The 23,397-nt window shown below is 38.3% G+C and overlaps 1 protein-coding gene across 1 annotated transcript in view; it reads left to right on the top strand.

The window, feature by feature from the left end:
- The window catches only part of DCC (DCC netrin 1 receptor), a 1,159,181-nt gene that overhangs the window by 831,914 nt on the left and 303,870 nt on the right, over positions 1-23,397 (top strand). The gene's annotated exons all lie outside the window — the stretch shown is intronic.

The following is a 23,397-nucleotide window of genomic DNA, read 5'->3' as shown; positions in this document are numbered from 1 at the left end:
TAAAAAAAATTGTTGAAGAAGAGATAACGGGAGGGTCTGTCATCAGACTGTGGGTCTACACTTGGCAACAGCTCTCTCTTTCTTCCACTTGGGGAAGGCTGCAATGTCAAGGTGATAATAAACTGGGGTTGGGGGAGTGGGCTAGTGGTATAAATCTTAGATTAGAAATATGTGCCTCACAGAAATAAAACCTCAGGTAGCATCTTAAACATACAATAATGGGCCTAACCAGGCGATGGTGCAGTATAGAGCATTGGACAGGGACACAGAAGATCTAAGTTCAAAACCCAGAGGTTATTGGGTTGATCGCGGGCTCATCCAGCTTGAGCACAGGGTCGCTAGCTCAAGTGTGGGATTATAGACATGACCTTATGGTCGCTGTCTTAAACCCAGAGGCCACTGGCTTGACCTAAGGTCGCTGAATTGAGCAAGGGGTTACTTGCTTTGCTGTAGCCCCCGGTCAGGGCACATATGAGAAAGCAATCAATGAACAACTAAGATGCTGCAATGAATATTGATGTTTCTCATCTCTCTCCCTTCCTGTCTGTCTGTTCCTATCTGTCCCTCTCTCTATGTCTTTCTCTCTCTGTCTCTCTCTCTGTTTCACACACAAAAAAAGGCGCAATAATGTACAGGTTTCAGACAATCTTTAAGAAATGTAGTTTCCCATGAAGGACCAGCTAAATAATTTGCAGGACCCCAAAACTACAGCAAGACATGAAGCCACGCTGCACACATGACCGTTCTGAGCGTGGGGCCCCCTGCAGCCTCTCTGGTCGTGTACTGGTGAAACTGGCTCCCATCCAGGTTTCTGTTCTTAGGAATGTTTTGTTTTGAGGCTGATTTGGATCTAAATCACTAGGTAATATCAATTTCCACTTCACAGAATCGATGTTAACATGCTATTTGAGTCATCAATTTCTTTATGGGCTTACTCTTCATAGATTATAGAGAGAGAATCAATAACTTTTATAAATGTTTGCTATTTTTAATCTATAAAGTTGAATAAGAACAGGTCAAAATATACAATTTCAAAAATGATATATGCCATGTTGTATACAGATTGACAGTTTAAAAACCCATCAAAAATTCTCTGAGGAAAAATCTTGTTTGTTTTTTTATTGATAAAACTTAAAAGCGGCCCTGGCCGGTTAGGTCAGTGGTAGAGCATTGGCCTGGCGTGCAGGAGTCCCGGGTTCGATTCCCAGCCAGGGCACACAGGAGAAGCGCCCATCTGCTTCTCCACCCCTCCGCCTCTCCTTCCTCTCTGTCTCTCTCTTCCCCTCCTGCAGCCAAGGCTCCATTGGAGCAAAGATGGCCCGGGCACAGGGGATGGCTCTATGGCCTCTGCCTCAGGCACTAGAATGGCTCTGGTTGCAACAGAGCAAAGCCCCAGATGGGCAGAGCATCGCCCCCTGGTGGGCATGCTGAGTGGATCTCAGTCGGGCGCATGTGGGAGTCTGTCTGACCGCCTCCCCGTTTCCACCTTAAGAAAATACAAAAACAGGCCCTGGCCGGTTGGCTCAGGGGTAGAGCATTGGCCTGGTGTGTGGAAGTCCCGGGTTTGATTTCCGGCCAGGGCACACAGGAGAAGCGCCCATCTGCTTCTCCACCCCTCCCCCCTCTCCTTCCTCTCTGTCTCTCTCTTCCCCTCCCGCAGCCAAGACTCCATTGGAGCAAGGTTGGCCAGGGCGCTGTGGATGGCTCTGTGGCCTCTGCCTCAGGTGCTAGAATGGCTCTGGTTGCAACAGAGCAACACCCCAGATGGGCAGAGCATCGCCCCCTGGTGGACATGCCGGGTGGATCCCGGTTGGGCGCATGCGGGAGTCTGTCTGACTGCCTCCCCGTTTCCAGCTTCAGAAAAGTACAAAAAAAAAAAAAAGAAAATACAAAAACAAAGAAAGAAACAAACAAACTTAAAAGCATTTTCATTTTCAAAAGATCCAGTTTCTATGGATAATCTGAATTCTTCACTTCCTAATTCTAATGGTGTCCCTGGAATTGTTTCAGTTTAATTTTCAGGGCTGACTGGCCATGATGACATTTCTGATAAAAATCCTAAGTAGTCAGCCTCACTTTCTAACACAGCCACATTTTTTTTCCTTCTATCAATACCAGTGTTTCTAAGTATTCAGTTTCAGAAATCAATTACCAGTGTTTTTATTAACTCATTTTTTATGCCAACTTTCCAAAGCAAAGGACAAGAAAGTATTTTCTGTTTTGACACTGATTAATTATGTCTTATTTCACACATACACACACACACACACCACAAATGACTCAAGATACAATATTTTCTGCCATTTTTAGTATGTATGGTTAATTAAAAATACCAGTCAGTGATGATTTGTATCATATTTAATTTCTAAGAGAAAAACAATTACATAAATCATTCTAAGTATATTCAGTGACCATCTACTATGTTCCTAACACTGTCCCATGCTGTCTGAGGCACATTCAAAAGCATATGTGTGTAATGAACTAACAGCACTAATGGGTATCAGAAGCTTCTTGGGGACCAAATATTCTAAATATGTTACAATAACAAACTACCAAAGTAAGGAAACTTGTAAAAAGTTGTTAAATGAAGTATTATCAGCGGAGTCACAGATTAGCTGTGGGGCCATGACCTGCGATGGCTGAGGCATAGCATCTAATTACTTTTGTATGCCTAAATCATAGCATGCCCGCCTCCTCAAATAAGTGTTGTATTACAAGGACAGCTGCCTTGGCCCCTTTTCTATCACCCACCCCTCCTCATTCTGAAAACAGTGTGAGAATCTATGCAGGGAATCCCCCAAGGTGCTGGCCTCTGTGGGCATGTGCCCTGCTTAAAAATTAGCCTAAGTAATGATAAGGCACAAAACAGAAACTACATGCCTGGCTGAATAAAATATGGGGGTCATTGGTATTGTTGTCTCATGTAAGTTATCTTTTCTCCAGAAAAGGAAAATGGAGACTCCTGCTTTAGACACATGAAGGAGCCTTGCATTTTCTTTTTTCATTAAGGAAAGTGATTAAAGGCCTGAGAATGCTAACCACATGTTGGCCTTCCATAGTGGCATCGTGTTATTCAATCACCTCTGTGCATGCCTCTGTATATGGAGAAAGAATCCCTTCCTTGACAAGCCATTGCTCATTTGCATGGTGACTGGATTCTATTTCATTGAGAATTGCCATTGGAAGATTCTTCTCTCACTGAGTAAATAGGTAGATAGAAACAACTCAGCCTAAACAGTATATTCTGAATACCTTTGCATGTTCAGTTAGCCAGTTTCTTCAATTTGTTTTGATTAAGAGTACTGTGGAGGCCTGACCTGTGGTGGTGCAGTGGGTAAAAGCATCAACCTGGAATGCTGAGGTCGCTGGTTCGAAACCCCGGGATTCCCTAGTCAAGGCACATATGGAAGCAAAAAGCTCCTCCCTCCCTTCTCTGTTGTTTTTCTCTCTCTCTCTGTCTCCTCTAAAATGAATTAAAAGAATAAATAAATAAAAGATTTAAAAAGAAATAAACATCACAAACATTAAAAAAAAGAGTACTGTGTAGCTCACTTGCTGTCTTATCACAGAATTTAGGACAAATATTGTAAATTATGTTATCATGACTAATAGGTACTGCATGTGTATTTTATTTTCCATTGTTAACATAAAATACCATTTTGGTGCTTTAAAAAATATTTCTAGCATAAGGAACACTTCATTTTCTCCAAGCCTGCTCTATAATGCACCAATTGCAGAGGGAGATGGAACATTCTAGAGATCCAGTGTTCATTTCCTGTTGGCCCCTCCCCTCCCCTCTTCCCCTCTGTCTTCCTCTCTGTTTCCCTCTTCCTTTCCTTATATATTTCCATTTTCCCTTTCTTCAGAACTCTCTCTCTCTCTCTCTCTCAAGTTCTTATAAGTTCATCTTTCTGTGTAGAGCAAGTGCAAAGGCTGGTTTTATTTTTTGGCTAGGATAACAGAATTTAGAGGCTAGGGTAGAGGAGACATGTTTCAATCTTTATTTCTCTCTCTGGCAAGATGATCTTATCTTTGAAAATGGCTCTCATCTGGGTATGCACTTGGTGGCTCCTTTTATCACTGTTTTTCCAAATATGAGGTAGTAATTGTGCACTAAAATTACATTGCTTTTAAACAAATTGAATTCAAGTTTTCCATATTATTTGAAAATATCAATTCTATGATGAAAATCATATTCTCAGGGAATAAACACTGATAGGAAATACATCTGAAATATAAATCAGCCAGCAACTCTTTCTGAAAGTGCATACATTTTCTTATAATCATTCAAAGAGATCAGCAGCCCAAGATCCAGTTTATGAAATAATCACCGAGAATAGACCAGCTTGATTTATAGAAAGGTTTGTGTCCCCTGATTATATCTTCCTTTTGCTAAACCCTGCTTCTTCCCCTGCCTGTATGGAGTATAATTTCTCCACTGTGTTATCAGCAGGATTTAAGTCCCTGCCTGCTTAAGACTTGTCTAATCTTTTCATACCACATGTGGAGAATTTTTGAATTATTATTCAGGGTCCTTTAAGATGCTGTTACGGCAGTTTAATCGTGAACGATGTAAAAATAGACCACATACTGGCTGGAGGCTTGAGTTAGAATGGGAAGCCTATTTCCTAGACCACAACCCAATTATCCACAAAACCCTTTTATATTTCAGAGTTGTAAGTAATATTCTTAGTCCATTATACTCTTTACACTGAAAAGATGAGTGAAAGCAACCCACAGGTCGGATGACTTTAGGATATATTTGCTAGAGGAATAGACATGTTTACTTTTTTCCTCTGCCTTGGATTAAAAAAACATTTCTAACAGGGTATTAACTAAGATATCTCTGAATATTATGTCTCCAAAAATTACTACCTGTATCCTAGGGCAAGTTTCTTAATCCTTGAGACTTCAGTTTCCTCCCAGGATGTGAAAATGAATTATGGTGAAATGGGGATTCCCTGAGTCTTACCTGGCATCTAATAAGCACTCAATAGACCTCCCTGACCCTAATAGAATCAAATAGAAATATAATTTCAACTTCCCTGCACTTGTGAACAAAGTAGTGACTCAGTAGGATAATCATCAAAGTAATAAGGCTAGTATAATATTTTGTTGACAGTTTGGAACTGGCTTGATTATATCTCATAAGAGGCATATGTATTTATTACTTTCCCCTAATTATTTTCTCCCTAATTATTTTCAACCATTCTTCTAGAGTGGGTTGTTTTCTAAATTTTACCTAATATATATCTTTGCATCCCTAACTAAATTTTGAAGTTTTTTTGATAAAACAAAAACTATCTCATAAATTATATCCTAGCATTGCTTTTCTATGAACAGCTTATTGGTTACAAGATGCTGGTAGAATCTAATCAGTATTTAATGTGTGGCAGAGATATGAAATATCAGTTACTTTCATTTCCTGGTGATTTTATAAATTAAGCAAACCAAGTAAATTACAGTCCTATCCAGCTCATTTCTCCTATCACGTGAACTGGTTCCCAGTCAGGAACAGCACTGCATGGTGATTTCAATGAATATCTGGGGTGACTACAGTGGCAGAGTTGACTGTGAACCAATCAACAATGGTCCAATGCTGTGACGCCTGGCTTTGATTAATAGTAGAAAGCAGTGAAGATAAACACTGACATTCCCCCATTTTTGGTAGCATACATCGCTGGTGTCATTTTAAACATTTCTCATTGTAAAACATGTTTTCAGGCATTACAAAATAAGATGGGAGAAATAGTGCAGGTCCAGAACTTAACACAACATAATTATTTTTGAATGGATTAATAAAGAAAATACAGAGAGAAATTAAAGGCTAATAGTTTGGCATCCTCTGCCACAGAAGGCTTACAGAATCCATTTGGATTTAATGGTCAATTAGGTGAGGTATCATGTCTTTTACAATGACATATGTTAGTGGAAGAATTAGAAGAAGATTTGGAAGGATGTGATATTCAACCACTAAAAGAGTTTCAAGACAATGTGAATCACTCTATCTTTTATTTATTCATTTATTTGTTCATTCAAAAATAATTATTTTGTTTTAAATTCTGGACCTGCACTATTGTTTAGTACCATGCTACATGTCTCTATTTAAATGTAAGTGTGCTAAAATATATTAGTTTCTCAAGCATACTAGATACTTTTCAACAGTTAAATAGCACTTAAAATTTAAATATATATAAAAAATAAGATTTCAATTTTTTAGTCTGAGTAGCCACATTTCAAAAAGTCATATATGAGTATTGACTACTATATTAGATAGTACAGAGAACATTTCTACTGTTGTCAAAAATTCTATTGAATAGAACTGATCTAGACACTATGATAGTGAACGTACAAAAGCAAGTCAAATATTATTCTGACTCTTAAGAAATCTAGCGGAAACTAGTTAAAGTAGAACACACTAAAAAATATTTAATGGATTAGTCCCCTTAGAATGTTGAAAAATTTATTATTCCTTGAATGAATGGAAAATACTTATTTTGAAAAGACCAGAGAATCTGATCTGAACATATTCTCTGGTTAGTTACCTAAAGTTCTTTAAATATTTTGCAAATTAAAAAAAAAGAAATATATTTCAAAACACTAGTAAAGATGAAGGACAAAGATTACATGTTGCGTGGCTTAAAGAGTGGTACAACATATGTTTATTTTCCCTGAAAAACTTCTGCAATCTCACTGTCATTTTCTCTTTTGTTTTGATCCACAGTAAAATTTAGACTTCTTCCAGTGGTGTCACCAAACATCCAGAGAATCTCTTCACTTGGGAAAAATATATAGCAAAAAGGCTAATACACTTCAAATCTGTATAATTTTTATTAACCAGTGTCACTCCAATAAGTTCAATAAAAAATTTTTAAAAAGAAAGAATTGAGCTTGACCTGTGCTGGCACAGTGGATCAAGCATCTACCTGGAACGCTGAGGTCACCAGTTCAAAACCCTGGGCTTCCCTGGTCAAGGCACATATGAAAGTTGATACTTCCTGCTCCTCCCCCCTACTCACTCTCTCTCTCTCTCTCCCTTCTCTAAAATGAATAAATAAATAAAAATAATTTTAAAAAAATTTAAGAAAGACTAAAAAGCTAATTATTTCTTATTGATAATAGATAGTATAAAGAAAAAGGACATACTGTAAATCATAAATGTATCATAATAATGAGAAGTTTTCAGGAAGTATGGTTATCCAGACAGGATAAAAAAAGTGCCTTAGTAATTTTGTTTTGGGTTTCTATGGCAGATTTAGTTATGTATCCTATAAAAAAAAAAAGAAATGAAAGTAGGTTGCTTGCTAAACCGATTAGAGAAAAAGAGAGCTTGAGCATCTTCAGGGATATTGTCATCCTGCTGGGGCAGCTGAATAAAACTACTCCAGAGGTAGAACAGCTGAGCTGTGCTTTTCTACGGAACTCTTTCAGTTATCTCTGATTTTATGGAAAGCTGGTAAACATGACCAATGAATAAAAAAAGAAAGAGAACAGGGCATTTTAATCACATTTGTACTTATACAGTCTCACATCTTGAGAGCTCTTTTATACCTACGTGATCCCTAAGTATTTCATTTATTGGGCACCTACTATGAATCAAGCCTTCTATAAGCTGCTGAGAATAGAAAGCGAAATAAGCCTGACCAGGTGGTGGCGGAGTGAATAGAGCGTTGGACTAGGATGCAGAGGACCCAGGGCTCAAGCCCTGAGGTCGCTGGCTTGAACATAGGCTCTGGTTTGAGAAGGGCTCACCAGTTTGAGCCCAAGGTTGCTGGCTTGAGCAAGGGGTCACTTGCTCTGCTGTAACCCCCCTGGTCAAGGCACATATGAGAAAGCAATCAATGAACAACTAAGGTTTCGCAATGAGGAATTGATGCTTCTCATTTCTTTCCCTTCTTGTATGTCTGTCCCTATCTGTCCCTCTCTCTGTCTTTCTCTGTCTCTGTAACAAAACAAACAAACAAAAAAAAAATGAGAGAGAGAGAAAGAAAGAAAGAAAGAAAGAAAGAAAGAAAGAAAGAAAGAAAGAAAGAAAGAAAGAAAGAATGCAAGCAAAATAAGATGAAGTGGATGTCAAAGAATTTAGGAAGGAAACATTTGATGAAAATATATCTGGAAAATAAATTGTTCTAAATCATAATATGATATCAGATTTATTTCATCTTTATTTTAACCTAAAGTTAGGAGTACAAAGTAGTAATAAATGATTTAAGGCATATACACGTATATACATAAATATATATATAGTATTCTAGTATAAAATATGATAGTGTAGTTTAAAAAGTGTCACATCAAGAAATTTATTGTTGACAAACCTGGTGTAATACCTAACCAAAATTAAGTAAAACTCATTTTTAAATCACTTCATTGTTTTAATGGATTCTTGGTGTAACCAATAATAAATCTTATATACTACACTAAAGGACAATAATGTGACTTTAATTACTGTTCTCTAACTCCAATGTTTCTGCATTATTACATTGTTTTAATAAAGATATTATTTCTATTTGTAGGAGACATCTGGAGGAGAAATAGACACAGTATTCCCTGTTCTATGAAAACTCTTTTCTATCTCAGCCCAATCTTCCCACCTTGGGAAGCCCAGATCACATCTAATATAGGAGTTGAGTAGGGCCAGAATTTCTGATCACAGAATACTGGACAGGTATAGTGCATTGCCATAGGTTGAAATGAAAAAAAATTGAGTTGATAACACAATCACTGCTTTAGACTATAGCCGTTAAAATCAGAAGCAACAGGTTACCATCAATGTCTGAGAAGAAATGATAATGGGGTTTTTGTCAACTGAAAGTCAAATGGTAGAACTCAGAGAACATGGTAACATGGTCAGTGCAAGTGAGCTGCCCACTGCCACCTTATTGAACCTATAAATGGTGTTCCCAATCTTCCATCTGGAAGGAGAATGAAGGGATCAACAACGATTCAGGAGTCAGACCGGACTTCAGTTCTGCCTCTTTCACTTACTGGCTAACTGGGGTAAGCTAGCTTTGCTGAATCACCGTGTCCTCATAAAATGGAGATACCTTAGGGATATTGTAAAGCTCAAGAGAAAAGCTGTGCAAGGGGATACAACAACACACCCTCAACTGATTGCACTGAGGATTCTATGGGGTGATTAGTATAAAATACTTAGCATGCTCTCCAGAACATTATCAGTCCTCAGTAAATGCTCGCTCTTACAATTGTGCATGCCTCCATTGCTGGATTCCAATGATTCCTTCTGCAATCATGTTCCTTAACCCTGCACATAATCTGTTCATTTCTATATTTGTGCTCTTCATGTGTTTGAAAATCTCTCCTCCTTTAGGCTATTTCATAAGGCTCTTATATTTCTACTTTAAACTTTTATTTAAGATTTCTAAGAGCAGAAAGTCTACTTTGGCTAATTTAGCACATGAAACAATGCATTAGTTGGCATAAGTTTATTTTTTGCTTTCCAAACTTTGAACCTTATCTTGTCATTACTTTATTTAACAAATATTATTTATCTGTCCCCAGATGGTTACCCTGTATTTTTCAGCACTGGGAATTTAGCAGTAAAAAAGACAAAGTACTTATCCTCATGGGGTTTATATTCTAGTGATAGAGAGGTATGATAAAAATAAAACATCCAGAAGAAGAAAGCAGTGTAAGGGGATATAGAATGAGGAGGACAGAGATGATTCCAGGAAGTCTTTATTAAGAAGAAGCATTTAGGCCTGACCTGTGGTGGCGCAGTGGATGGAGCGTCGACCTGGAAATGCTGAGGTCGCCGGTTCGAAACCCTAGGCTTGCCTGGTCAAGGCACATATGGGAGTTGATGCTTCCAGCTCCTCCCCCCCTTCTCTCTCTCTGTCTTTCTCTCCTCTCTCTCCCTCTCTGTCTCTCTCCTCTCTAAAAATAAATAAAATTAAAAAAAATTAAAAAAAAAAAAAAAAAAAAAAGAAGAAGCATTTAAAGGGACCTCTGAATTGATTTTAGAGGGATGCCAAGAAAGATCACGGGCAGAGACATATCAAGCAGAGTGAATAGCCAGTGCCAAGACCTCGGAGAGAAAGAGCAAGAGAAAGACCCCGGGCTGCAGGAGATGGAGGAGGGGGAGAGTTGGAAACATGAGTCAACAGGTTGCAGGGCCCAGCTATGCAATGCCTTGAATCCACGCTAAGGAACATTGATTCAATTCCCAGTGTGAAGGTATTTGCATGGGAAAAGGGTGACGTGACCCAATTTTCATTTTTAAAGTGGAAGCAGGAAGACTACAGAGAAAGTGAATGTGGTGTAGTCAAGAGCTGTCACTAGCTCAGGTTTGGGTGGGAATTGTGGAGGTGTTGAGAACCGGTAGAATTCAGGATACCTTTGGAAATTGGGGTCAAGACTTGCTACTGCATGTGAGTAGAGAAGGACAGAAGTCACATTTACTCTTTGATTTTAGGCCTCAAAAACCAAGTACATTGTGGGATCGCTGTTGGGGTCTGAAACCACATATGGAGGGTATGTGGTGAGGGGAGTGTTATGAAGGACAAACCATAGTTTTTAGTTGTTTTGTTTTGTTTTCCTTGACACATTAGGTTTGACTGTTAAATGGATTCAGGTTTTTTTTTTTATTTAGTTAGACTGTGAGCTCACATAAGGTGCCCAATATGTTGAATATAAAAATAAAAGGAAATGCTACATACTACTAGGCCAAAGGCCAATGGCCGGTGCGTGCAGTCTTTAGTCTTTAATAGTGTTAAGCTGAGCAGTTGTTGGAAGACATGGGCAAATTTCCCATGCTGTACTCTGTAAAATATCTGTGCCCTACATGTCATGTCTCTAATGCATGTACTACAGGGATAGGCATGGTGTCATGCACAGAAGACACTCAAAAATGCATTAATCACAGAGAAGTCTCATTCTTAGAAAGCCTCCAGGCAGGGCCGTGAAGTGCAATTGGATGTGGCTGATCCCAGAAAGGAGAACTGACTAAAGGAGGCCTCAGATCTGCAGCCCAGTCTTCCAGCTGCCAAGATTTCCAACGAACCATTCCAAAATGGGCAAGTTAGTGCCAAAATAAACGGTAGCTCAGAACCAGCTTGTTTTCTGATATGTACTCTGCCTGTGTCCATTAAACAAGAGATTGAATTCTAATGAGATATCTATGCAGGGATGACCCAGGGCCTCCTGTGGCTCTGAGATGCATAAGAATTTCACCAGCACAAACCTAATTCAGATTTGAGCAAAGGATTTGGTATTAAGGAGAGGCTTGCCTTTGGACTTATAACATCACTTTTCTTTTCCCTGTCTTGGGGTCTTTCATCCTCCATGAACTCAGGACACCCAGAAGTCAAAATATTATCAGAAAAATAGTGTTGAATCCATGATGTACTTCCGTGATTGTTGAGTGAAATCATTGAAGTTTAAAAAGAATAACTGGGAGTTTAGAGAGTTTAAAGCCAGTCATAGGATGGGTTAGTCCACTGTTGGGAAACCCCAGGCCTATGTCTGGTTTCCTAATTCAGGGTTGTTTACGTCTCTCCCCATTTTAATAAGTACACTTTTCATATTGTGTTTAATCCTAATCCAGTATGACTTTAGTTTAGTCATTTATATGTACCCCTCTTTCTAGGTAAATATGAATTAGGGGAGGGGACACTATTCAAACCAGTATATATACTGTCCTATAAATCAGAGCTATTGTTAAAGTAAGATGACAAGTGATCAAATTGAGGACTGAGCAAACTATGAATTTAAAAATAATGATAATAAATATTTATTGACTTTTAATTAAGAAGCTAGCATTTTCATTTAAAAACAATTACAGTCACTGTTGCTCAAGCAGAGACATGTGAAGAAACATCTCTAATGTCCTTAAAATCATATTTGCTATGCTTCTACCTTCTTTTTCTTTTTGAAATTCTAATGCTGGCTTGTAAGCTATAGGACATAGCACTTTCTGAATATTAAAGAGTGCAAACTGCTTAGGTGACCCTAAGGGAACTAACAAGTGGAAGGAATCATTTGAATAACAGAGTTTGCAGAGGCTGCCAGTGAGGCTGCCAGTGAGAGCTGTCACTGATGCTGACCACATGCTCAGACTTTTACTGTTTGGCCTTTAGTTCATAGAAACCCCATAATCACTGCAACGTCTCGCTCTGATTTTAGCAGCTATAACCTGAAGCATAAATTGTATGGCATCACCTTAAAAATCTTTCAACTTTAGCCCATAGCAATCTCCTGTACCTGTCAACTATCCTGTATGCAAGAAATATGGCTCAACCCAACTCCTACCTTAGATGCGACAAAATTAAATGGGACAAAACTAATAACATCAGAGATGGGACTCGAACCTAGCATAAGGTTTCTACCATAGTGCAGAAATATGAGGGTGTGTGAGAGTGTGTGTATGTGTGTATATGTTCAAACTAAGATTAGCCTTGGTTATTTCAGGGAAATGGAAAAACAATTCATTGAAAGTCAACTGCATTTTAACAATTCTGTAATGATTAAAATTCTTTTTAGTTTAGAGAACATATCCATGACAGTATGAGGTTTAAAAAATTCCAACATTGCCCATTGACTGAGTTATGCTAGCTGTTGTGCTGAGGAATATACAGGCACATAATTTAAACCCCTTGTTATAAATCATGTCCTTGATCTTAACCCTCAGTACACTGTCTTGATTCAAAGTCTTCTACTACCTTGCAGTGAAATAAAAAATAATTATTATTATTACTTCCATTTTTCAGAGGGCTAATTGACTTGTAGTTCAGTCTAAGCTCCTGTCAAAAGTGTTTAGGAGACCCTGGCCAGTTGGCTCAGTGGTAGAGCGTCAGCCTGGCGTGCAGAATTCCCGGGTTCGATTCCCGGCCAGGGCACACAGGAGAGGCACCCATTTGCTTCTCCACCCCTCCCCCTCTCCTTCCTCTCTGTCTCTCTCTTCCCCTCCCGCAGCCAGGCTCCATTGGAGCAAAGATGGCCCGGGCTCTGGGGATGGCTTCTTGGCCTCTGCCCCAGGCGCTAGAGTGGCTCTGGTCGCAACAGAGTGACACCCTTGAGGGACAGAGCATCGCCCCCTGGTGGGCAGAGCGTCGCCCCTGGTGGGCATGCCTGGTGGATCCCGGTCGGGCGCATGTGGGAGTCTGTCTGACTGTCTCTCCCCGTTTCCAGCTTCAGAAAAATACAAAAAAAAAAAAAAGTGTTTAGGACTCCTAGAGGAAATTCAGTGCTACTTATTGTGGTATGATTTTTCATTTAATATAATATTTAACTACAAATAACAGTGTGGTAATAGATTTATCATATCACTGATTTATTTTAGATTATGCCAATGGCTTTCTAATTTTATCACTTTGAATATGATTTGTTGTATATCCTCTTTATAATTTAATGTTCTTGTAGTAATTTTTCCATTCACTCTGGAAGTAATTAATTTTCCTCTATTCCAATTGAAGAGTTCTTGAATCATCCTAGTAGCATTGACTACATCTGTAATGTTGAGTATGGTACCACTGTCCACAAGTGGCTAGGAAGCACTTGAAATATGGCTTGCTCAAACTGAGGTGTGCTATTAGTATCAAATTACACATGATATTAAAAACCTACTATAAAAAGTATAAAATATCACATTAACAGATGTTACATCAACTATCTTATTTGGGGAAATATATGTTAGTAAAATTAACTTTATTTAATTTTTACTTTTTTAATGTGGCTGTAAGAAATTATAAACTACATATGACTATTCATATGAGTTACATTAATATTTATATTGACCGTGGTGGCTAAAATGCATATCATTATGTCTTATACCCAACCAGTTAAGAAGATATTAAAAGTATCAGATATTGCCTGTCCAGGCGGTGGCACAGTGGATAGAGCATTGGACTGGGATGCGGAAGGACCCAGGTTCAAGACCCCGAGGTCACCAGCTTGAGCGCGGGTTCATCTGGCTTGAGCAAAAAGCTCACCAGCTTGGACCCAAGGTCACTGGCTTGAGCAAGGTGTTACTCAGTCTGCTGAAGGCCCGTGGTCAAGGCACATATGAGAAAGCAATCAATGAACAACTATTGATGTCGCAATGAAAAACTAATGATTGATGCTTCTCATTTCTCTCCGTTCCTGTCTGTCTGTCCCTATCTATCTCTCTCTCTGACTCTCTCTCTCTCTGTCCCTATTAAAAAAAAAAGTATCAGATATTGCCAGTATGACAGTAAATGGATATTGCTCATCTGATATGAAATTGAGATTCAGAGTTATTGAAATACAGTGGATAAATTTAACCCTTCTCAAAGAAATGTGTCTAAAACAGTTACCTAAAAAATATTTCTTTTTAACAATTATTTTACTGCATATTCACCCAGCAACAATATCGATAACCTCTGAACAACAGCTAAAGCCATTTTCTTCCTATTGGTCTGACAATTTGTGGCGCCAACAACAAGGAGTCTTCCGACCCAGAGCAGCAGCTAGTGTCCGTGCTCAGTTTTACTGAAAGTCATTGTCCAACTTCTGCGAGATGCTAACTGCAGAAGTCTGTTTGTTTACCTGCAGCTATCTTTGAGCAAGGCCAAACCTTCCATGTGGTTAATCAACTTTTTATCTTTTGAATACTGAAAATAAAATACACTAATCCTCAGGGTAGTTTAGTCATCAGGCCGGGAGCCTTTTAGATGTCTCTTAGAGATAGAGGACAACGAGATTTTCTGCCCCATGCGATTATCAATCTTCCCTGTTGCACGCATGTGTGTGTAAGGGTGTTAAAGGTGCTTCTCGTTGATAAATGTCAGCGACTTGCACAGTGAATATTAATTCTAGGATTGTCAAGGTCAAATGTGTACTCAGGCTCATTGTTACTGGAATTTTTATTGTTGCAATTGTTACAAAAGATATTTTATCTTGGGCTCCTTTATTTTCAGGTATCAAGAGCAAAAGGGAACATATTTTCTCAACAGCCATGTACATTGCTCAGGAGGAACGTGCCTACGCACAGCTGATCTATAACTTGGGGTGATTATTTGCAATAGGATGAAAATGTATGTTGAAAGGAGCTAACTTAGGTGGGAAGAGAAAAAAAAACAGGTGACCACAAAATCTGCTGACTAGCCAATGCTACCGAAAGGAAGCTGACTGGATATGAAAAAAGAAAGAACAGAATTGCAGGGGAAATAAATAAAGATGAAAAAGTTTGTGATGAGGTCATTCATAAACCTAGCTGGGAGCCCAAGAGACGAAAAGAGAAGTAAAGATGAAGGAAAATATTAGGTTATAACTATCCATCTGAAAATAAATAACAAACAAAAAAAAAGGAAAGAAAAAGAAAGAATGAGCATCGCTGCATGTAGCGAGGGACCTCAGACCCAACGTGGTGCCAAAGCAGTGGTATTCAGCTACAACGCACCTTCGCCCACACGCACACCCGCCCAGGCTAGTGTCAGTCCAGGACCAACACCAGACACACCCAGTTATGCAAATCAGAGATATAGGAGTCATTCCTGACACTTCCATTGTCCTTGCTGCTCTAACTAAAGTCCATCAGATGCTCCTGATGTTGTCTTCTAGAAAGCTCTGGAATTCCTCCCTTTCTCTCTGTCTCTGCTGCCGTCATTCTTATCTAAGCTGTTAACCTCTCTGTTCCCCCACTGGTCTCCCAACACCTACATTTGTCTCCTTCAGTTCACTCTTTTTGTAGCTGACAGAGTACAAAATACCCAAATCCATTCATTTCTTTCTTTGGGTTCAAGATCCAAGCTCTCTCAGAGCTTTTAGGGCCCGGTGTGGTCTCACCCCTGACAGTTTCTCTGACCTCATGTGGACCCCCCTCTGCTGGCTCCCTCTGGTCCACCACCTTGGACTGTAGAACAGGGGTCCTCAAACTTTTTACACAGGGGGCCAGTTTACTGTCCCTCAGACTGTTGGAGGGCCAGACTATAAAAAAAAGCTATGAACAAATCCTTATGCACACTGTACATATCTTATTTTAAAGTAAAAAAATAAAATGGGAACAAACACAATATTTAAAATAAAGAACAAGTAAATTTAAATCAACAAACTGACCAGTATTTCAATGGGAACTATGGGCCTGCTTTTGGCTAATGAGATGGTCAATGTGCTTCTCTCACTGACCACCAATTGAAAGAAGTGCCCCTACTGGAAGTGCGGCGGGGGCTAGATAAATGGCCTTAGGGGGCCGCATGTGGCCCGCGGGCCGTAGTTTAGGGACCCCTGCTGTAGAACAACCCTTTGAAGAAAGATTTCATTGTTCCCCCTATCAATTCTGACAAAGTCTAGCACCCTATAAAAATTAAATTATTTATTGAGCATTTACTTAGTGCCAGGCACCACTCATTAAATATTTATTATCGATCTCCACAACAAACTCCTAAGGTAGGCACTAGTATTAATTCCATTTTTCTTATAAGAAAACCTAAACTGAAAGGTACTAAGTAGTCTGACCCCAGCCACACAGCCTGTGTGAGGGATCTGGATTTGAACTGAGGGTCTCTGACTGTGGAGGCCACACACCTGACTGTGGAGGTCACACACCTGACTGTTAGTCTTGCTCACCAAAGCATTAGTAGTCGGCATCTGTTGGCATCCCCTGCATCAGGGTGACCCAGCTCTCTGACCTGGGGATTGGATCCTAAACGTCTTACTTAACTTATGGTCCTTCCCAAAAGAGCCAGTTTATCCTAGGCAGTTCTTTATCTTTGAAAGCCGAAAATAGACAAACAATAAATTTCTTTCACAAAGAGATGGTATCTTTTAAGATAGGATCTTTTTTCATTATGTAGAAAAACATACTCACTTGACTATCTGGAGAAGACTGCTGTTTTCCTTCTCCTCTAACAAATGGTTGCAGAATCCTTTTATAAAAGCAGTCTATACATGTCATTTATTGCTCTATTAAAACTACAAACATTGTCTATTGATTCTTCCCACACTGACCATAATACACGCCAACCTGGAGAAAGATTGCCGGGATACACTTATATTATCATCATGGGAACAGTCTGGGTTACACATAAGCTAAATACACCTGCTTTTCCGATGTATATCTATTTACAGAGAACCAATAATCTTGTGTGCAGAAATGCAGTCCTGAAGTTTATGCAAGTCTAAATAAGTGTGAAACAAGTGAGAGGCCTGTGCATGCCCTTCTTGGGACACTCTGCTTAGACTGTTATGTAGGAATTAAACAGAAATGCATGGGCCGGGTAACAACAACAAAAGTAATGCTGTGGGGAATGTATGAGAAGGTTAAAAGGCTTAACTCATGTTTGTCATTATGACACACCAGCTAAATCTCCACTCTTATCAGTCACTCCCTTGGCCACATATGTTTTCTAAACATCCAGGTCAGGACCACATCTATGCATCTATGGAATGCTATTTCCCATTTCCCTTTTACATATATAATCTCCTCGTAGTCTTCTAATAACCTTGAGAATCAAGAAGAACAAACAAGTACTCTTTTCTTCAATGGCCTGATAAGAGAACCAACATATAAAAAAGTTTTAAGGGACCTGAGTTCAGGTAACAAAAATATTAACTGCCACATTACTTGGAGCACTTCATTTTCTATATAGCCTCTTATAACCCTTATAATAACCCTGCTATGTAGATTATGAACCCATAAGAAAATGATGTGCAATGTTTAAGTAACTTGGCCCAAGGATACACTATTATTAGAGGAGGGTTTTTTAAATCACGCACCACATTTTCCCTAATATTGGTAGAACATTATTTGATTTTTTGACAGTGCTATGAACATAGAAAAGAAATTTAATAATTGATAATTCCATACTTGTGAGTTTTTTCCTCACTATGTCATTGTGTTCTCATTAATTTAGTTCACTTCAGAATTATTTGTACTTTAAGACCTCATTTTCAGAAGCTTTCCCTAAGCCACATAGTGTTTAGAAAGGCTAATGTGAAGACGATTACCCATCAAACTCATCCATACCATCTATCCTGACTTACTAGATTCTTCCTTCACACCTGAACTCTCCTGTTCTTCCTTTTTCCATTAGTGCAGTCCTATATTTTATTGAGACATAATTGTTATCTAATGTTAAATTAGTTTCAGGTTTACAGCATTCAGGTTTATGCTTCAGTATTTGGATACACTGAAGAGTGATCACCACCATCAGTCTCGTTACCCTCCATCACCATACAAAGTTAGAATTATTTTTTTCTTGTGATGATAACTTTCAAGGTTAACTCTCTTGGCAACTTTCAAATATGAGGTATAGTATTATTAACTATAGGCACCAGGCTATACATTACACCCCCATGACTGATTTATTTTATAACTGAAAGTTTTTACCTCTTGTCCTCTTCACCTATTGTGCCTACTTCCCAACCCCCCTGCCCACTGGCAGCCATCATTCTTTTCCTTGCATCTATGAACTCTGTTACATTTTGTTTTGTTTGCTTTGTTTTACAGATTCCACATGTAAATGAAATCACACAGTGTTTGTCTTTCCTTGTCTGACTTATTTCACTTGGCATAATACCCTTTGAGTGTTTTGCAAATAGCAAGATTCATTCATTTTTATGTCAGAGTAGTAGTCCACTGTGGGTATAGATATATCACATCTTCTTTATCTATTCATCCACTGATGGACACTAAGGTTATTTCCAGATCGTCACTTTTGCAAATAATGCTATGATGAACTTAGGAATACATGTACCTTTACAGTTAGTGTCTTCATTTCTTCAGATATATACCAAGAAGTAGAATTGCTAGATCACATGGCATTTTTATGCATAATGTTTGAGAAAACTCCATAGTATTTTCCATAGTGTTATACCAATTTATGTTCTTACAATAGTAGACTACGATTCCCTTTTCTCCACATCTTTACCAACACTTGTTATTTCTTCTCTTTGCAAGAATAGCCATGCTAACAGGTGTGAAGTTATATTTCAGTGTGGTTTTGATTTTCATTTTCCTGATGATTAGTGACATTAAGCATTTTTCCACATGTCTGTTAGCTGTGTGTATATAATACTTGGAAAAATGTCTGTTCATGATCTCTGCCTATTTAATTGAATTTTTAAAAGTGATTTTAATAAATTTTTAAAATACATATTGAATATTAACCCCTTATCAGATATATGATTTGCAAATATTTCCTCCCATTCAGCAGGTTACTTTTTCATTTTAATAATAGTTTGCTTTCCTGGGCAGACTCCTTTTCATTTGATGTAGTCACACTCGTTATTTTATTTTGTTTTTGCTTTTAGACTAAGATCCAAAAAAATCAAGATTGATGTCAAGGAGGATCTTCTAGAAGTTTTATGGTTTCAGGTTTTACATTCAAGTCTTGAATCTATTTTGTTAGTTTTTGTGTATGGGGTAAGGTAGCAAATCTAGTTTCATTCTTTTACATGTGACTGTCCAGGTTTCTTAACACTATTTATTAAAAAGGTTGTCTTTTTCTGATTGCAATTTCCTTTTTCCTTTGTCATAAATTAATAGACCATATATGTATGGGTTTGTTTCAGGGCTTTCTATTCTGTCCCATTGACCTATGTGTCTGTTTTTATACCAGTACCATGCTGTTTGATTATTTTAGTTTAGTAACATAGTTTGAAATCAGATAACTCTAGCTCTGTTCTTTTTTCTCAAGATTGCTTTTGTATTAGGCCTCCAGGCCAAAAAAAAAAAAAAACAAGGATGCACATGTATCCTTTAAGAGCAGTATCTCTGTTCCGTATAGATCTTTGGCCCACCTGGACATAAGCCTCATTAGTTTTCAAAGTCAGACATTTTGCCCTGGCCAGTTGGCTCAGTGGTAGAGTGTCGGCCTGGCGTGCAGGAGTCCTGGGTTCGATTCCCGGCCAAGGCACACAGGAGAAGCGCCCATCTGCTTCTCCACCCCTCCCCCTCTCCTTCCTTTCTGTCTCTCTCTTCCCCCCTCTCAGTCAACACTCCACTGGAGCAAAGTTGGCCCAGGTGCTGAGGATGGCTCTGTGGCCTCTGCCTCAGGCACTAGAGTGGCTCTGGTTGCAACAGAGCAATGCCCCAGATGGGCGGAGCATCGCCCCCTGGTGGGTGTGCCGGGTGGATCCTGGTGGGGCACATGGGGAGTCTGTCTGACTGTCTCCCCGTTTCCAACTTCCGAAAAAAACAAAAAATAAACAACAACAACAAAAAAACAAAGACATTTTGAAGGCTTTTCTCTCCAATTCTGGTTTCAAGGGTTGGGGTACTCGATGAGGGGCATGAGCTCTCTGCTCCTCAGGGAGAAGCTCTAGGTTTATGAGACCCCTCCTGGTGTGGATTTCCACTGCTGGGGGTGGGGTTTTGACAAGATCACATCTCTTCTTCTTTTAACTTAATTTTATTTATATATAATTTTTACCTTCCAGTTACAGTCTCCCTTCAATATTATTCTGTTAGTTTCCAATATACAACATAGTAGACAATTATATTTTTTACAGAGTTCCACCTAATATTTCATGTATATTATAATATTGTATACTGTCTTCCTCTTCTACACATCCCAATTATCTTCTTTTATTGTTTCTTGTGAAGGAGCTGTTTACCTAGGTGTCAGGTGTTTTCCAGTGGCAGCTGTTGTATATGTAGCAGCAGATTGGGTGTGTCCATGGGAGGAGGTGGGTTCAGGATCTTCTGTGCCACCATCTGGGACCACCATTTACCAATGCAATTCTTCATTGTTTTTCAAGAAAAATTCTTGACTGAATTTTCTCATAACCATCCCATCTCTTTTTTGGAATTCTTATATACTATATTGTCTGTCTAGTAAGATCTTAATCTTGGTTACATATGGTCTACTGTTCATATCTAGGTCTTTCCTGTGTGTAGATGTTTTTTCTGACCTAAGGTTCTTGAAAAATTTCAAGCATAATAAGATATTTCAGAGAACTGGAGATAGCATTATATACAACACATATAAATAGTATGATTCTTCTTTAAAATCAGCTGATACTTTTATCTAAAATTGTTAAGCACAATGCAAAGTAACCAAACCCAAACTATTCTGGGAAAAAAATTAAAAGGAAAAAAAGTCAGTATTAGGTTTATATGAGATCAAACTGCCTTTAGTAATATGGAAACTTAAGCACATTTGGCTGAAACTTTAAGTTTTTAGCTTCAGTGTTTGATATCTCTTGGGCAATTTTTTTAGATCATAAAAACAATTGCTTTTGACATTACTTAGAAATCTCCAGTTTAAATGGTTTGAGACCTCAATCATGCAGTCAGAAATGTACATTATGCAGTATATTTTACATTTCTAGGCACTATCTATGTGTTCTAAAGTGCAATTTTAAAAACTCTACTTACTTCACCCAGGCTATTAGTACTTGCCTGTGTTAGTGAAAAACCTAAGGTACCTTATAGAAAAGACCTTATTTTGATGTTAGTTCTTGTAATCACTGTTATTATCAATCTGCTTCATTTTCTAGGATGAACCACAAGAACTTCCAATATTATTTCTTTAAAGAAAATTGTTAAAATTTTTTCTACAGTCCTCTCAAAAATATCTCACTTAATATATTAGCAAAATGTGAATAGCTGTGTGTCTATATAAATAATATGTAAGTTAAGTCATATATATCACACACATTTTATTTCTACCTGTGTTTATAGACATATCTATCTATCTATACACGCATACACATACAATGAAACAGTTGACTATATTGTGAGTTAGCTGATAGCAATTATTAAAGCCCAAATTAAAATAATTGGGCAATAACTGCTCCCTCCAATCAAATCATGTCAGATTTTTGTGGTTTTTGTAATAGAAACAGTACCCCATAGTTTGTGCTTTTCTTGCCAAATTACTGTCATATCTCCTAACAATGTATGGTTCAGTCAAGAGGGGGTTTCATTATGTTAATAATTACATTGCCTGCAGGCTTGTTGATGTTGCATTCCCCATGCAGAATAGAAAAAGATTTCATAAAAATACCATTAAAGCTGTTAACTACAGGAGGAAAAAAATCAAAGAGGCAATCAAAGCATGCACTTTATTATCAATAAATGCAAATAGTTTCAGAAATGGCTTGTATTTGAAACACATTCAGTGAGATCATCCTCATGAAGCTGGGCTTAACTAAGAGAGCTTCATGGTGTAAATCTATTTGAATCACTACAGGTAATTACTTGGATCCCTTGCTACCCATTTTTTTTCAGATGGGCTCAAGAACCTTTTCTAATTAACAAATAAAGGAGGAGGTGGAATCATCCTCAGAATTCTGGTCTGAATTGAGGACATCTGAATTATGTAGGTCATTTGAATGACAACACATGAGATAAATATTTTTAAATGCACTGATACAGAAGAGATTCTTAAGACAAAGAACTTGGTGACTGTTAAGTTGATGATTTAGGAACAGTAGGACACACTGTACAACACAGCCATTTAGAAATGACTTTAAATATTCAATGTTCAACTACATATTCTTTGACACGAACATTTGTCTTCATTTCAGACTTCCAGCTGAGAAACATCAGTATAATGGTGCAAAGACATCAGCCACTTTTAGTATTATGAAGACAATTGCATCTCTTGAGCCATCTAAAGCTTTTTCTATGGAATCCTTGCATTCATATTCTTATTTGGAAGGAATGATTTAAACTCCCAAGATATTTTTAGAGCCACACATTTAATAAATAATAATTTAGGTTTTAGTCTGATTTATACAAATATCATTGATTGACCCATGATTTAGAAAATTAAATATAAATATCTATTCACACATTTCAGCTTTTGAAACAATAACATTTTATGAAAATTTGATGATGTCTCTTTATTTTTATTTATTTATTTTTAGTGAGAGGAGGGGAGGCAGAGACAAACTCCGGCATGTGCCCCAACCAGGATTCACCTGCCAAGCCCATTAGGGGGTGATGCTCTGCCCACCTGGGGCCATTGCTCCATTGCAACCAGAGCCATTTTTTTTAGTGCCTGAGGTAGTGGCCATAATGCCATCCTCAGCACCTGGGGCCAACTTGCCCCATTGAGCCATGCCTGCAGGAGGGGAGGAGAAAGAGAGAGAGAAAGAGAGAGAGAGAGAGAGAGGAGAGGGGGAGGGGCAGAGAAGCAGATAGGTGCTTCTCCTGTGTGCCTGGCAGGGAATCAAACCCAGGATATCCACATGCCAGGCTGATGCTCTACCACTGAGCCAACCAGTCAGGGCTCAGTATCTCTTTAAAGTGAAATTATTTTCTATCATGAAATAATGGATAATCACTACCAACAATGTGATAATAATCAGTTTTCAAAACAAAAAGAAATCAGAGGTGTTATCTAATCCATTGGGAGCTAACATATAAAGAATTATAAATTTCAGTGATGGAAACTATGGACCCTACACCTCAAAAAATAGAAATATTACATTCTTAAAAACATTTATACAATTTTAGGTAACCATGAAATC

The sequence above is a fragment of the Saccopteryx bilineata genome, chromosome 11 (genome assembly GCF_036850765.1).
Source record: "Saccopteryx bilineata isolate mSacBil1 chromosome 11, mSacBil1_pri_phased_curated, whole genome shotgun sequence".
Classification (NCBI taxonomy): Eukaryota; Metazoa; Chordata; class Mammalia; order Chiroptera; family Emballonuridae; genus Saccopteryx; species Saccopteryx bilineata.
The sequence above is the reverse complement of the archived record's forward strand: the minus strand, read 5'-3'. Positions and strand labels throughout refer to the sequence as shown.